At 37.1% G+C, this 15,845-nt stretch overlaps 1 long non-coding RNA gene across 1 annotated transcript in view; it reads left to right on the top strand.

The window, feature by feature from the left end:
• Positions 1–13,784: 13,784 nt before the first annotated feature.
• The window catches only part of LOC144969427 (uncharacterized), a 202,713-nt gene continuing 200,652 nt past the window's right edge, over positions 13,785–15,845 (top strand). Inside the window, exons 1-2 of the long non-coding RNA XR_013644752.1 lie at positions 13,785–14,084; positions 14,958–15,186. This is a non-coding gene — a long non-coding RNA (uncharacterized LOC144969427). The remainder of the gene's footprint in view (positions 14,085–14,957; positions 15,187–15,845) is intronic.

The raw sequence follows: 15,845 nt of genomic DNA, 5'->3' as shown, positions 1-15,845 counted from the left end.
AACAAATAAATGTGTGTTGTCATGGGAACAGGGGAGATTAATCCGCTTTGATTGTTATTTAGTTATACACGTGCCTGGCTACGTATCTGAAATTATTGGAGGTTTTGATGGCTGATTTAATGTGTCTGGATCGTAATCATTAGTTATCATATTATTTGTATCTACCCAGTCTTATAAAACTATCAGGCCCCCGAATCTGGAATTTATCCCGCTGTCTGTGTAGTCGGACATCTCTTGATTTAAAAAAAAAAACAAAGAAAAATTGGCGTAATAATGCATTAATTCAGAAAAGTGAGTGGAGCAGGCACTTATGTTGGTAACAACAAGAGATGAAGTGAGTAGAAAAGTGCCAGAAGACAATAGAGAATAAAAAAGTTTTCGCGGCGGTGATGGGGTTTGAACCCGCGACCTTATCATTCCGCGTAATCAGCTACTGGGTGTTTGTAGAACGTCAGATAATATTAATATTCCACTTTACGTGTATTTATTGTCCCAGCCGGCAAAGCTATGGGCTTGGTGTGTGCTTATTTACACGTCTGATTACCGAGATTGTTATGGGTCATTGTAATAGGAGCCATCTATTATCATGTTTTCGTCCATCCGAGTCATCAATCACGTGATGTGTTGCTGTCCAACGATTGGACAATTCTGAACAAATGCAAACACGCTGCTTTGTTTATGAAAGTTGTAAACATTCCCATGTGTCAAGCTGAACACAATGACCAATCATAAAGTTAGATAGTTCAAAATCTATGAACACTTTTCACTATGTAGGTCACTTTGAGCACATTTTGGAATGTGACCAATGACCTCGAGCACATGGAAAGTTAATATAGATCATGCCCATTGTAGTGGAAACTCTCTCAAACCAAAGCAAAACATTGCCCATTACAACAATATTATTAAAGCAAGTCCGGAAGTACTTATCGGACCTGTAAATATGTGCTCGTATTACGGGACTCTCTTAAATGCCTGTGTTAGTTTTTCATGTTTTGGGTGGAGGGGCGGTGGTTTGTTTTGTATTTACCTTACGATGATACTTATTTTCTCGTATATCAAAAATTGAAAATTAAAATTCCCTTTATTCATCCCATAGGGGAGATTTGTCTTTAGGGTCTATTCCAAGGGAAGACTTGAATAATCCTGGCGTCAGCCGCAGTGCAGCGCCGCAAATTGAGCTAGGGCGAAGTGACTTGCTCAAGGCCACACAACGCGACGGCGGGTGATGGAACTCGGTACCTTCCGGTTACGAAGCAAAGACCGTACTGCTGAGCCACGCTGCCCATATAGTATAGTATAGTATAGTATAGTATAGTATAGTATAGTATAGTATAGTATAGTATAGTATAGTATAGTATAGTATAGTATAGTATAGTATAGTATAGTATAGTATAGTATAGTATAGTATAGTATAGTATAGTATAGTATAGTATAGTATAGTATAGTGTATAGTATAGTATAGTATAGTATAGTATAGTATAGTATCGTATCGTATAGTATAGTATAGTATAGTATAGTATAGTATAGTATAGTATAGTATAGTATAGTATAGTATAGTATAGTATAGTATAGTATAGTATAGTATAGTATAGTATAGTATAGTATAGTATAGTATAGTATAGTATGGTATGGTATAGTATAGTATAGTATAGTATAGTATAGTATAGTATAGTATGGTATGGTATAGTATAGTATAGTATGGTATGGTATAGTATGGTATAGTATAGTATAGTATAGTATAGTATAGTATAGTATAGTAGTATTAGTATAGTATAGTTAGTAGTATAGTATAGTATAGTATAGTATAGTATAGTATAGTATAGTATAGTATAGTATTAGTATTAGTATAGTATAGTATAGTATAGTATAGTATAGTATAGTATAGTATAGTATAGTATAGTATAGTATAGTATAGTATAGTATAGTATAGTATAGTATAGTATAGTATAGTATAGTATAGTATAGTATAGTTTATAGTTAGTATAGTTAGTATAGTTAGTTAGTATAGTATAGTTATAGTATAGTATAGTTAGTATAGTATAGTATAGTTAGTATAGTATAGTATAGTATAGTATAGTATAGTATAGTTAGTATAGTATAGTATAGTTAGTATAGTATCAGTCTTTTTTAAAGTGATAAGGATTTTGTTTTGTTGTTCAAATCGACGTCATATACATTTGGATACTGGTACACGTAGCTGATCAATTCAATAGGGACGAAAACGCAAGCCGTCAGCCACGCCTTCCACTTGTCTGGTTTCGAAATCCTTGGAAGTGTGTATGTAACCAGTCCTTCAGAGGAATGATAATGAATAGATTACATATGGAATCATAAAGTGGCATAACGTTTTCAATTGTAGGCTGTATTGGCTGATTCAAAGGATTACTGGACGTAAAAGAGGAAGGATGGAAGTTTTCATTAACGTACAGCAATATATATATATATATATATATATATATATATATAGAGAGAGAGAGAGAGAGAGAGAGAGAGAGAGAGAGAAAGAGAGAGAGAGAGAGAGAGAGAGAGAAATAGTTAGTTAGATAGATAGATAGATAGATAGATAGATAGAGAGAGAGAGAGAGAGAGAGAGAGAAAGAGAGAGAGAGAGAGAGAAATAGTTAGTTAGATAGATAGATAGATAGATAGATAGATAGAGAGAGAGAGAGAGAGAGAGAGAAAGAGAGAGAGAGAGAGAAATAGTTAGTTAGATAGATAGATAGATAGATAGATAGATAGATAGATAGATAGATAGATAGTGAGAGAGAGAGAGAGAGAGATTAGAAAATAAGATGAAATGACTCAGAACCTTGAAAATCATCTAAACAATGTATGTATTCAGTTCTCCGGAAGGGTAATATTACTTTTCCAATAAGAACAGAAATAGTTTTTTTTTACATAACGATTTTCCCCCAATGTATTTGCCATTTGTGTTGTTTGTTGTTCCATTGACAAATTCGTGAAATGCGAATATATGTTTTTAACATACGAATGTGCAATTAAACCCGCTTTACTTTGTAGATAAATTTATCTTCTTGTAGGAGATGGTATTAAACTGTCGCGCAAAATAACCATGGTGTTTGAAATAGATATGCATCACAACTATGGATTACGAAATCGGAAAAAATTGAAGGTGTTTCTTTCTAAATTGGTTCATGTAAGATGTCTTTCCAAATTGTATCTGTATGCATAAATTGGTGCATAAATGTTGGTGTCACCAGCAATAAATTTTGCATTTAGAATAAATAGTATCAGGTAGATCATTAATATAAATAATGAACAGTAAAGGATCAAGTACACTGGCCTGAGGGACACCGCTAGTTGCATCTTTGAAATCAGAAAATAAACTTTCATCCATGACAACCTGTTGTGTACGACCAGTTAAAAAGGATATCTTCTTCTTCTTCTTCTTCTTCTTCTTCTTCTTCTTCTTCTTCTTCTTCTTCTTCTTCTTCGTTCCTCTGATGGACATCTATGGCTGCAGTCCGATATCTGCTATGAAGTCTGTGGTCCGCTTTAGGTCCTCAGCCTCACCATAGAGTTTTGTGTTGAGTGTTGTAGGGGTGACCCAGTGGTTCGAATGTTGCACGTTGTATAATGGATATAATCTAGACTTAAATACGTTGGTGATAGGTCTCGATTGAAATTCGGACCCCACTACAAGATTATCAGGTCTGAGAGGATTTGGAAGACGAGGGTCGTTTAAATCGCTCGAAATTTAAAGGACGAGTTTTCTGGCCAAATTTTTAAATACACGAGTTTCCAGACTTAATTGGTTAAAAGTTTATCTTAAAATTTGTACCAGATGTATTGATTTTGATTGGTTAAAATTCTGTATCTACGAGTAATTAACCACCTGTGGAAATCATTATCTCGTTTTTAGATTTCTGCTAAATTTCGTGATATGCAGCCATGTTGGATTTAATGTTACGAGTTAAACTACAGTAAACTATTTATTTAAACCCTTTGTTAGTCTTTGTTGGTGATGCAATGCATTCCTTCTCACATTATATTGTTCGGGTTCTCTTTTGATATACATAATATATCGGTTTTTAACCCAAGGGTTCTTTTTGTATATAATTAAACGAAGACGGAAAGATGTCCGACACAAACCCCCTTCCTGAATACCCCAACTTACAAAAAATAACACAATAACAAACTACTTCATTTTTTAACTTGAGATTTTTATATAGCGCAATATCCACTAAACCAACAAAAACTATGCGTAACCTCTAACGTATATAGTCTGGTTAATACAGTTTAGTGAGAATTACTTATAAACATGGATGCCAAAAAACAATAACAAAGACCTGAGTGACGTCATCTTCGTTATATATATATATATATATATATATATATATATATATATATATAAACACATACACGCATACACACACACACACACACACACACACACACACACACACAAAACGCCAATGGCAGCAGATAAGTGTTGAACGTTTGTCGTGTTGTGATCGTCAGGATAGGAAACAATACACATTGAGTAGTTGAGACACATTTAATCAACGTAAGTGGTGAGTAAGACCAAAATGGATGGACGTCTCAAAGACAAGGCAGGCATAAGACAGAATGGGAATTCACTGGCATGTGCTGGGTCATGACCTCAGGAGTGACGTGTGTGGCGTGGAAATTACAGATAGTCGTTTTCATGACTGGAAACGTTTCAAAAGGAATGCTATACTTATACTGGAAGCTGCTGTGGAGTATAAATGCAATTGAACAGAAAAAAAAATTTGATCCCTTCAAGAAAAAAACAAAATAAGTGTTTAAAAGATATTGTTAAAAAAAATTGAGCTTTTATATAGCACAATATCAACTAAACGTGCGAAGTCCGAGGTTGAGAGTTTTTGCCGAGATGATGGTCATTTAAATCGATCGATATTTGAAGGACGAGTTTTCTGGCCATATTTTTAAATACGGGTTTTTCCAAAATACGGCAGAGGTGTTTAAAGATATTGTAATTTTATTTGTTGAATACCGACCACATCGCTTCTCTCTATCTCTCTCTCTCTCTCTCTCTCTCTCTCTCTCTCTCTCTCTCTCTCTTTCTCTCTCTCTCTCTCTCTCTCTCTATCTATCTATCTATCTATATATCTCTCTCGCTCTCTCTCTATCTCTATCTCTATCTCTCTCTTTCTCTCTCTGTCTTTCTCTCTCTCTCTTTCTCTCTTTCTCTCTCCCTCTCTCTCTCTCTCTCTCTCTCTCTCTCTCTCTCTATCTATATATCTCTCTCGCTCTCTCTCTATCTCTATCTCTCTCTTTCTCTCTCTTTCTTTCTCTCTCTCTTTCTCTCTTTCTCTCTCCCTCTCTCTCTCTCTCTCTCTCTCTCTCTCTGAGAGTTTTTGCCGAGATAAGGGTCATTTTAATCGATCGATCTTTAAAAGACGAGTTTTCTGGCCTTATTTTTAAATACGTGTTTTTCCAAAGTACGGCGGTTAATGGTTAATGTTAATATTATACTGGTATAGATAGAACGAAATTGACGTCACTCAGCTCTTTGTTGTTGTTTTTTGCCATCCGCGTTTATGAGTATGCGCTTGGCTAAGAAGCTCATAACATTGCCATCCGGAAGTATAACGGACCAACACACAAAACTATGTGTATCCATGAACGGTTATAGTCAGATTAATACAGTTCAGTGAGCATTACTCATAAACGCGGATGACAAAAAAAAAAAACAATAACAAAGACCTGAGTGGCGTCATCTTCGAACTATTTATATAAACTTTTTTATGTCTTTATCTTACACCAGTGCCTGCTCCTTCCCTCAGACGTTATCGATTACTCTAAAATGATTACACAATTCAGTCATTACTTACAAACCAGCTGACCTTATGAATCATAGCATAACAGATATCCTACTCATAACTTATCAATATTTAGAGTGCTGTCCTGACTTGACAAAACGCTTTATTTTACATTTTGGTCAGCGTTCGCTTTTTATTTCAAATATCGATGAGATTAGATAATCCCCAACATGGCAAAAGTCTTATTTCTTAGACGTTTTTGATGTCTCAGGTTTTTGATTTTATTAAAAGGTTAAATGTAAATGTTGCTGCTGGAAGCTCGAAGACATAAATAATAATGTGAAATTGAATGTAAGCTTCAATTAATTACGAAAACAGATAGAATGGACGTTTCGGGTTTCACCTTTATCAAAAAAACAGGATGAATCATCTTAACAACGCCACGTCATCCTGCGTCTTGATAAACTGGAAACCCGAAACGTCCATTCTATCTGTTTTCGTAATTAAATTGAAGCTTACAATCAATTTCACATTGTTATTTATTAAAAAGTTAAAAGTCATCTAAATTTATCGAGACAACGAGAGTAAATCCTATTTAGTCAAAAGGATGAAATATTTTTTTTTTCAGTTTGCAAGATGGATCAATCAAAATTGGCCATTGTTGTATCGTTTAAAGTGGAGCTCGGATAGCACTCGCTTCGCACGCAAAGGAACCGAGATCGATCCAGAGTGAAGTCTTATTTTTATGAGCCCTCTGTCCAGCCAGCAGTGATTGGTTAGCTGGGTCTGTTAGATGTATGGTGGAATGTACTTAACGATAGACTAGCCTCCTATCAAAGGGTAGCAAGCAATTACTATTGTCCGCTTACCGTTATAGATTCCAGGATACACTCTGGCTCCATTGGCCTAATGGCCCTGCATGACTACTAGTAGTAATACTACGTTTAAAAGTCATTTTGTTACTCTTAACTCACTCAACTCTAACACCGACTATATCCGTAGTTTACCCGGATTACTTTTACTCCATGCCTATTTATTCCATTTTCCGAGACACATCACAGGCATAGTATCAACACTAATGTTTTTAGTTTTTACATGTTAATGATAGTTGAATAAAACTATCTATGTACATGCTCATTTTTAATACATTTTTTTCCAATTTTGAAAAATAGCAAAATTCTCTAGGATTGAGTGAGTTAATATGTATTACTGTACTCGCGGGATCCAAGCACGGCGAATTCCAGCACGCTCTGCAAATCGGCGCGGCTGGAGCTGGTGACGGATTTTAATCTACAATGGGTATGATCTATATTAACTTTCCATGTGCTCGAGGTTATTGGTCACATTGCAAAATGTGCTCAAAGTGACCTACATAGTGAAAAGTGTTCACACATTTTGAATTATCTAACATTACGATTGGTCATTGTGTTCAGCTTGACAACATGGGTATGTTTACAACTTTCATATACAAAGAAACGTCCGATCGTCAGACAGCAACAAATCACGTGATTGATGACTCGGTTGGACAAAAACATGAGTATAGATAGTATGCGCTTGGCCAAGAAGCTCATAACATTGCCATCCGGAAGTATAACGGACCAACACACAAACTCTGTGTAACCATGAACTTTTATAGTCTGGTTAATACAGTTTAGTGAGAATCACTCACAAACGCGGATGGCAAAATACAATAACAAAGGCTTGAGTGCCGTCATCTTCGTTCTATCTATAGATCGCTCCCATTTAGTCGTTACTTCCATGAGCATCGGATGCACGCTTACCCACGTCTCCCGAAAGCGTGTTAGAATCCAGCAATTATTGTATAGATAGTATGCAGATGACGTCATTCAGGCCTTTGTTATTGTTTTTGCCATCCGCGTTTGTGAGTTGTTCTCACTAAACTGTATAGATAGAATGCGCTTGGCCGAGAAGTCACAACATTGCCATCCGGAAGTATAACGGACCAACACACAAACTCTGTGTAACCATGAACTTTTATAGTCTGGTTAATACAGTGTAGTGAGAACAACTCACAAACGCGGCTGGCAAAAACAATAACAAAGGCCTGAGTGACGTCATCTGCATACTATCTATTAAACAGACTACAAAAGTTCATGGTTACACAGAGTTTGTGTGTTGGTCAGTTATACTTCCGGATGGCAATGTTGTGAACTCCTTGGCCAAGCGCATTCTATCTATAGATAGTTCGAAGATGACGTCACTCAGGTCTTTGTTATTGTTTTTGCCATCCGCGTGTAATGCTCACTGAACTGTATTAACCCGACTATAAACGTTAATGGATACACACAGTTTTGTGTGTTGGTCCGTTATACTTCCGGATGGCAATGTTATGAGCTTCTTAGCCAAGCGCATACTATCGTGGCCTTCGTAAAGTTATGGCCTGATACTGACCAAATAATGACGTCAAAATGCCAGTCTTTTGCCACAAAAGAAAACAAATCGTGAGTTCTATTCAATAGTTGTCTCTCTCTCTCTCTCTCTCTCTCTCTCTCTCTCTCTCTCTCTCTCTCTCTCTCTCTCTCTGTGGCATATCACTTGGACGTAGCCTCCCACACAGTCCTTCAATAGTTCAACAAATGAAATAACTTGTTTCCATGAGCTCTACTAACGACAACTCACTAGGCGATGCAAAAACCAAATAATGACGTCAAACTGCCAGTCCTTTTGGATTTCAGTATCAGGCGATGGCGATGACATAACGATGGCTACGATCCTATCTATAGATAGAATGCGCTTGGCCAAGGAGTTCACAACATTGCCATCCGGAAGTATAACGAACCAACACACAAACTCTGTGTAATCATGAACGTTTATAGTCTAGTTAATACAGTTTAGTGAGAACAACTCACAAACGCGGATGGCAAAAACCATAACAAAGGCCTGAGTGACGTCATCTTCAAACTATCTATAGATAGTTCGAAGATGACGTCACTCGGGTATTTGTTATTGTTTTTTGCCATCCGCGTTTATGACTAATGCTCAATGAACTGTATTAACTCGACTATAAACGTTCATAGATACACACAGTTTTGTGTGTTGGTTCGTTATACTTCCGGATGGCAATGTTATGAGCTTCTTAGCCAAGCGCATTATATCTATATAAAGGAGAAGGCACTCTATTGTATATGCAGTAAAGGTTTGTTTGTTTTTCTCCTGAAATTTTTGTTAAAAATGGACATTACAAAATGACACAATTTCTCTATTTATTTGGTCTAAAAATTGACAGCATTATTTATTGTTTACTGCAAGGTCTTTGAGAAGCATATTTGTAATCAATTGGCGAGGTCCTAGGTTTGAGAGTTTTCCAAGATGAGGGTCATTTAAATGGATCGGTATTTAAAGGGTGAATTTTCTCGCCAAACTTGTAAAATATGTGTTTTTACAGAGTACGACATATAGATATAACAAAGTTGACGTCACTCTGGTCTTTGTTATTGTTTTTTGCCATCCGCGTTTATGAGTAATTTTCAATAAACTATATTAACCAGACTATAAACGTTTCAGGTTACACAGAGTTTTGTGTGTTGGTCCGTTATACTTCCGGATGGCAATGTTGTGAACTTCTTAGCCAAGCGCATACTATCTCTAACTGGTTAATACCACAAGGCTGAACATCTTCCCTCCTCTCATCCCCCCCCCCCTCCCACTCCCCCTCATCATTGTGGACCAATCACCAACCACAATCATTACCACAGCAACCGGACTCCCGATGATAATCACCCTAACGATTGGCAGGCAGGAGACGACAACAACAGCGTGGGTCACCCAATTTATTTACTAATCGCATTCCGTGGGGTACACGCTCACCCATGCACACGACATACAAGGACTGGCGAACAGATACATTCGCCCTTACTCACTAACACACACACACACACACACACTCACACACACACATACGTACATACAACAAAACCACACTAACACACAACAACACAACACCTAAACACACAGACACACACACAAATACACTCAGATACACACATATTTCTGACTTTGTCTGGGGAAAAAAACCCTATTTACCATATCATCCAGAAAGCTCATCCTTCAATTATCCATCTATTAAAATGACCCTTTTCCTGCCAAAAACTCTCAAACCTGTAAGTTTACGGAAGTTTCAGGCTTGATAGTTTTTGACAAGATGAGGGTCACTGTAATCAACCGATATTTGAAGGACGAGTTTTCTGGCCAAAATACTAGATAGTTGTTTTGGGTTTTTTTTTCCTTCATTTCAGAGTACGCACACAAAACAGCCCAAAAGATGTGATCGGATTTTCCCATTGGTTACACTTCAGGACAGCGCCAAACAAGATAAGCACCGATCGGTAATCACCGGAGGCCATCTCAAGAGAGAGGGAAAGAACTCCAAGATTTACCTCCCATATCAAGTAGACCAAAGCCCAGTCTTAAATAAACTTGCGTTGCTGTTGGCTTGTGTGAGCACGATTGTGTATTGTGACATATAATGTATATATATATATATATATATATATATATATATATATATAGAGAGAGAGAGAGAGAGAGAGAGAGAGAGAGAGAGAGATAAATATATATTATATATATTTATCAATATGTATATATATATATACGGGGGGCGAAGTGGCCTAGTGGTTAAGGCATTGCACTGTGGCCCGGATGACCCGGGTTCGAGCCCCGCTTCAGGCACTTTCGGTTTTTTTCCTTGAGCAAGATTATTAATCCCCAATTTGCTCACTTGGACAACATGGGTGATTCCTGTTGACATCAGACATCATGTTTGATGAGTTATCTATATTCCTTCGTGGAATGCCTAGGCGACGATGTCTTATGATTTTAAATATGTTATATATATATATATATATATATATATATATATATATATATATATATATATATATGTAGATAGATAGATAGATATATTATATGTCCCAATACACTATCGTGCTCACAAACCAACAGCAGCTACACTTAACAACTAAGACGGAATGTGACATCTGTAAGGCAATATTACATTTTTTGTCGACAGAGACAATACTGTTACCGGCCACATCCACATTTTTTGCCTGAGTGTGGTGAGAGAATGTAAGTGAAGAGCCTTTCCCAAGGACTCAACATTGCATCGCCCAGAGTGGGACTCGAACAGGGACCTACTGGCCATTAAACGAGTGTCATACCACAAGACCACGAAGACGGACTCGTTCGTCTAAGTCCTTATTGGACTCCTGTCTGAGATAGTCTGAGATAGTGCAAAGTAATCTGTAATGTAACGTGAATGCGTTTATCACAGATTATGTCCCTTAGTTGAGTCCAACACACTGAACACTATTAACCAGAGCTTAAAACTAGAGCTTTTATATAGCGCAATATCCACTAAATGTGCTCAAAGCGCTTTACAAGGGGTCCCTGACCAACAGCAACACAGAACATGTAGGAAGAGACAGACGCCTGTTATGCAATATTACATTTTTTTCCGACAGAGTGAACGCTGTTAACGGCCATTTACTCGTTTTACACCTGAGCACGATGAGAGAATGCGAGTAAAGAGCCTTTTCCAAGGGCTCAACTATGCGCCGAGTGAGGCTCGAACCCATGATCTTTCGATCCGAAAGCGAGTGTCATACCATAAGACCACATTAAGATGACAACACACATGTAAACATTATATTGTTTCAGCGCTCGATGGTTTATAAGAGTGAAAAAAGTCCTCATAAAATCACACAATTCAATTAAACAACAGAAACCAGAGACTAAAATGAAATAATGGACACGTGAAACTGAGGTTCTCCTTACGTATTTGGGTGTTCAATGTCAAGTTGGTAAATATGGCATTTGAGAATTGATAGTATCTATGTGTTTAAATACAACACCATTTCTGCCGCTATCTAAATCAATCGTGCAAATTCCCACAAAAAAAATATTTTCTGAGAGAATTTAGTGAGAAGACACCACACAACTGAATATAGAAAACCCGTGCCAAATTTCAATTGTATTACATTCAAACATTATAAGCGAGAGGGTGTTTGTTTACCGACCTGATACGACCTCACATAGATATGCATCGTCTGCTCTTAAAACCCTAAAGCCACTTGGATGATTCGCGTTTCTTATATCTATCGCTGTCTCCTCTACAACTCGAGGAAGTCCGGTGTAGAAAGGTCTTTGTAATAAGTGATGGTTCGCCCTGTAACTAAGAATTAACCAATCAGAATAGAATTTTGGACACCAATGACATAGAATGAGAATCAGGACTAGACATTTTATCTTTCCAGTGTGTCATTATTGATAACAGCGGTTGGGAAATTAGTCCCGAAAAGTTTCTCTCTCTCTCTCTCTCTCTCTCTCTCTCTCTCTCTCTCTCTCTCTCTCTCTCTCTCTTTATCCATTATGATTTTTCGATACAATGAAGAGGATACTTACCTAACCATCTATCTATTCCTTCATCCACATTAGACACGCGGCTTGTTGCTGTGCAACTTTCTCAACTGTTGGATCTTCCGTCTTAGGATACATAATTTGAATATAAAAATTGACAAAGTGAATAACAGTAAAGCTGTTTAATTTTTCTATAGTTGTAGACATTTCATGATGCAGGTCAATAATTCTGTTGCCGCATTATGCGGCCGAAGTTTGGTGCTATTAAGAAAGAAAAACAAGCTGTACTGATGCCATGCGTTTTAGTAAAATGCCCCAAGAATCTGCCCACCAAATCAGACGTATTTTTAACACATCGATAAAGGAATTGTTATGCGACACTTGGCGACATTTCTTCACTTGTCTGTTGCTAAAACTGTCATTGATGGCCAGGATATGTGCGTTGTTTGTTTCGGGTGATAAGTAAGTACTTCAGGTGGTTTTGGGTCATCGGTTATCGGGTGATATCAGGTGCAAAAATAGACATTATTTTAGATTTTCGAGTCAAAAGTAAAATAAATGAAATGTTTATTCGACTGGTTTTTATAAGATATACGATAATCAGCTTCAACAGTCGTAACGTCACTTTCCTCGTAATGACGCATTGTAACTTAGCAAATGGTTCTAATCTATCGGAATAATGGCGGACGCCCTTATGAAATACTTCTCCGACGAGCATAAAAGTGTATCCAGAGGAGAAAAACATACATCTGATCATGTTTTGTCTTTTATACATAATGATCACATGACATGTGAAAAAGTTCACATCAGACTATTGAAACCTATCGACGTGATGTTCAAAACTGTAAGCAAAAGTGTATGTGTGTTGATTGGATAACCCGAGACTCATACTAAAAGATAATTATTGTAAAATAGGCATCCGTGTCAATGGCTTGCAGGGGCCAGGAATAGCAACAAGACGTCACATGACCATCAAAGTCGAAGAAATGTTGTGACGTCACACCTTCTACTTTTCAGGTTTCTAAATCCTTGGAAGTGTGTATGTAATCAGTCCTAAAGAGGACTAATAACGAATATGTAACATAATTAATCATAAGATGGCAATACTATGTATTTTACCAGCAGGATATATAGGCAGATTCTAAGAATGACGGGACGGAAAAAGGTGAGGACGGATGGTCTTTATTGACGACCAGCATTTATTTAGATTAGAAAACAAGATGCCATCACTGTGATACCAAAATATTATTTACACAAGGTAGGTATTCAGTTTTACAATTCCAATGAAATAGGAACCAGTTTCTTTTGACATGACACTTTTCTTCCCGATTGCTAAAAAGTCTAACCAAAGGTAAAAGTTATGGTGTTTTGTCAGTATAAAAGGAACGAATTTGACGTCACTCAGCCCTTTGTTATTGTTTTTAGTCAGCCATTTTATGAGTACTTCCCTATCAATCTAATAATAATACTATAAACTTTAAAGGTTACACATAGTCTACAACGAATACAAACGTTAAATACGGCTGGCGGATAATATGAGATTTTTAACTTAACGCATAGCATCAATTTGGCAGAGTGGTGCTGGAAATCGACGGGTGAGCACAGTAGCTCGATGCACGTGTGGGCGGGCGGGAATCGAGTGAGAGAGCGGACGAGAGGTGCCAGGCGGGTGGATGGCTGGGGGGTGGGAAGCGATCAGGTTTGAGAATGGTGATTTGGGAAGCGACGGGTGAGCAAGTGGGAATTCTCGTGTATCGATACATTGTTGTGAGTCGTTTAAAGGAGTTGACATCAATAACAAGGACGCGATTCTTATTAAACTGTACACATCTTTGTGGTGCGACGGTGGAAAGAAATTGGGGCACTTCATCATCAACAGTGTTTATGTGATTTGTTGTGAATGGGATAAGTGGTCTTGGTTTTGTGATTTGAACTTCTTCTGTAAGAACTTTTAGGGGTATTTTAATCTGAGCTGAGGATTTTTGTCCAAAACCATTTTCTTAATCATCATCATCATCATCATCATCATCATCATCATCATCATCATCATCATCATCATCATCATTCATCATCATTTCTCTTCTCTTCTTCTTCTCTTCTTTCTTCTTCTTCTTCTTCTTCTCTTCTTCTTCTTCTTCTTTCTTCTTCTTCTTCTTCTTCTTCTTCTTCTTCTTCTTCTTCTTCTTCTTCTCCTCTATCTTCTTCTTCTTCTAACTACTACTACTACTACTACTATACTACTTCTATACTACTACACACTACTATACTACTACTACTACTACTACTACTACTACTACTACTACTACTACTACTACTACTACTACTACTACTACTACTACTACTACACAACTACTACTACTACTAACTACTACTATACTATACTAAACTACTTACTACAACACTACTACATACTACTACTCACTATACTACTACACTACTACTACTACTACTAACTACTACTACTACTACTACTACTACTACTACTACTACTACTACTACTACTACTACTACTACTACTACTATATACTACTACTACAACTGCTACTACTTTTTCTTCCTCTACTACTTCTTCTTCTCCCTCTATTTTCAACATGATCTCCCCTCCTCCTCCTCCTCCTCCTTCTCCTACTCTCCTCCTCCACTTCCTCCTCATCCTCACCATTACTATATTTTGTTGTTGATATTTCTCTTTATCAGGGTGTCTATTTCTACTACGGCATCTTATAAATATAAAAGATCAAAAACACATTGCACTGATAAATCTCTAAATCAACGTATTTCACCCGTCTATCATTTCTCACTGTCTCTCTATAGTGTGGTGTCACAAAGGACAATATAATTATCCCATCGGATATAGCAATTCATTATTTGTTTATTAGCAATATTACACTAATAACTCAAACAGATAAATAATTAGACTAGTGATGCTTGCAGTGATTGCTTAGACAAGCAATATGTCGAGGCGTGCACAAAGGAACAAGAAAAAGGTATTGGCCTCATTAACAGTTCAAGCACTTTTATTGGATTTATTAAAACTTCAAGCGTGAGTACCATTTATATTTCTTTTATCCTCTAAACTGTATTGACTAGTAACTTCTACCTGTCACAGCTTCTCTCTCTCTCTCTCTCTCTCTCTCTCTCTCTCTCTCTCTCTCTCTCTCTCTCTCTAAATTTGTCTAGGTACCTATATATCTCCCCTCTAGACTGAATTAATACCTGTCATGGTTTAGCAGGAAAATTGCTTATCTACTTCTCTCCTCTCTCTCTCTCTCTCTCTCTCTCTCTCTCTCTCTCTCTCTCTCTCTCTCTCTCCTCTCTCTCTCTAAATCTGTCTAGGTACCTATATATCTCCCCTCTAGACTGAATTAATACCTGTCATGGTTTAGCAAGAAAATTGCTTATCTATTCTACTTCTCCCTCTCCTCTCTCTCTCTCTCTCTCTCTCTCTCTCTCTCTCTCTCTCTCTCTCTCTCTAAATCTGTCTATGTACCTATATATACTGAATTAATACCTGTCATGGTTTAGCAAGAAAATTGCTTATCTATTTCTCTGTCTCTCTCTCTCTCTCTCTCTCTCTCTCTCTCTCTCTCTCTCTCTCTAAATCTGTCTATGTACCTATATATCTCCCCTCTAGACTGAATTAATACCTGTCATGGTTTAGCAAGAAAATTGCTTATCTATTTCTCTCTCTCTCTCTCTCTC

This window comes from Berghia stephanieae, chromosome 3, assembly GCF_034508935.2.
Source record: "Berghia stephanieae isolate SIO BIC M18660-M18661 chromosome 3, UCSD_Bste_1.3, whole genome shotgun sequence".
Classification (NCBI taxonomy): Eukaryota; Metazoa; Mollusca; class Gastropoda; order Nudibranchia; family Aeolidiidae; genus Berghia; species Berghia stephanieae.
Note: the sequence above shows the minus strand (reverse complement) of the source record. Positions and strands in the feature narration are given on the sequence as shown.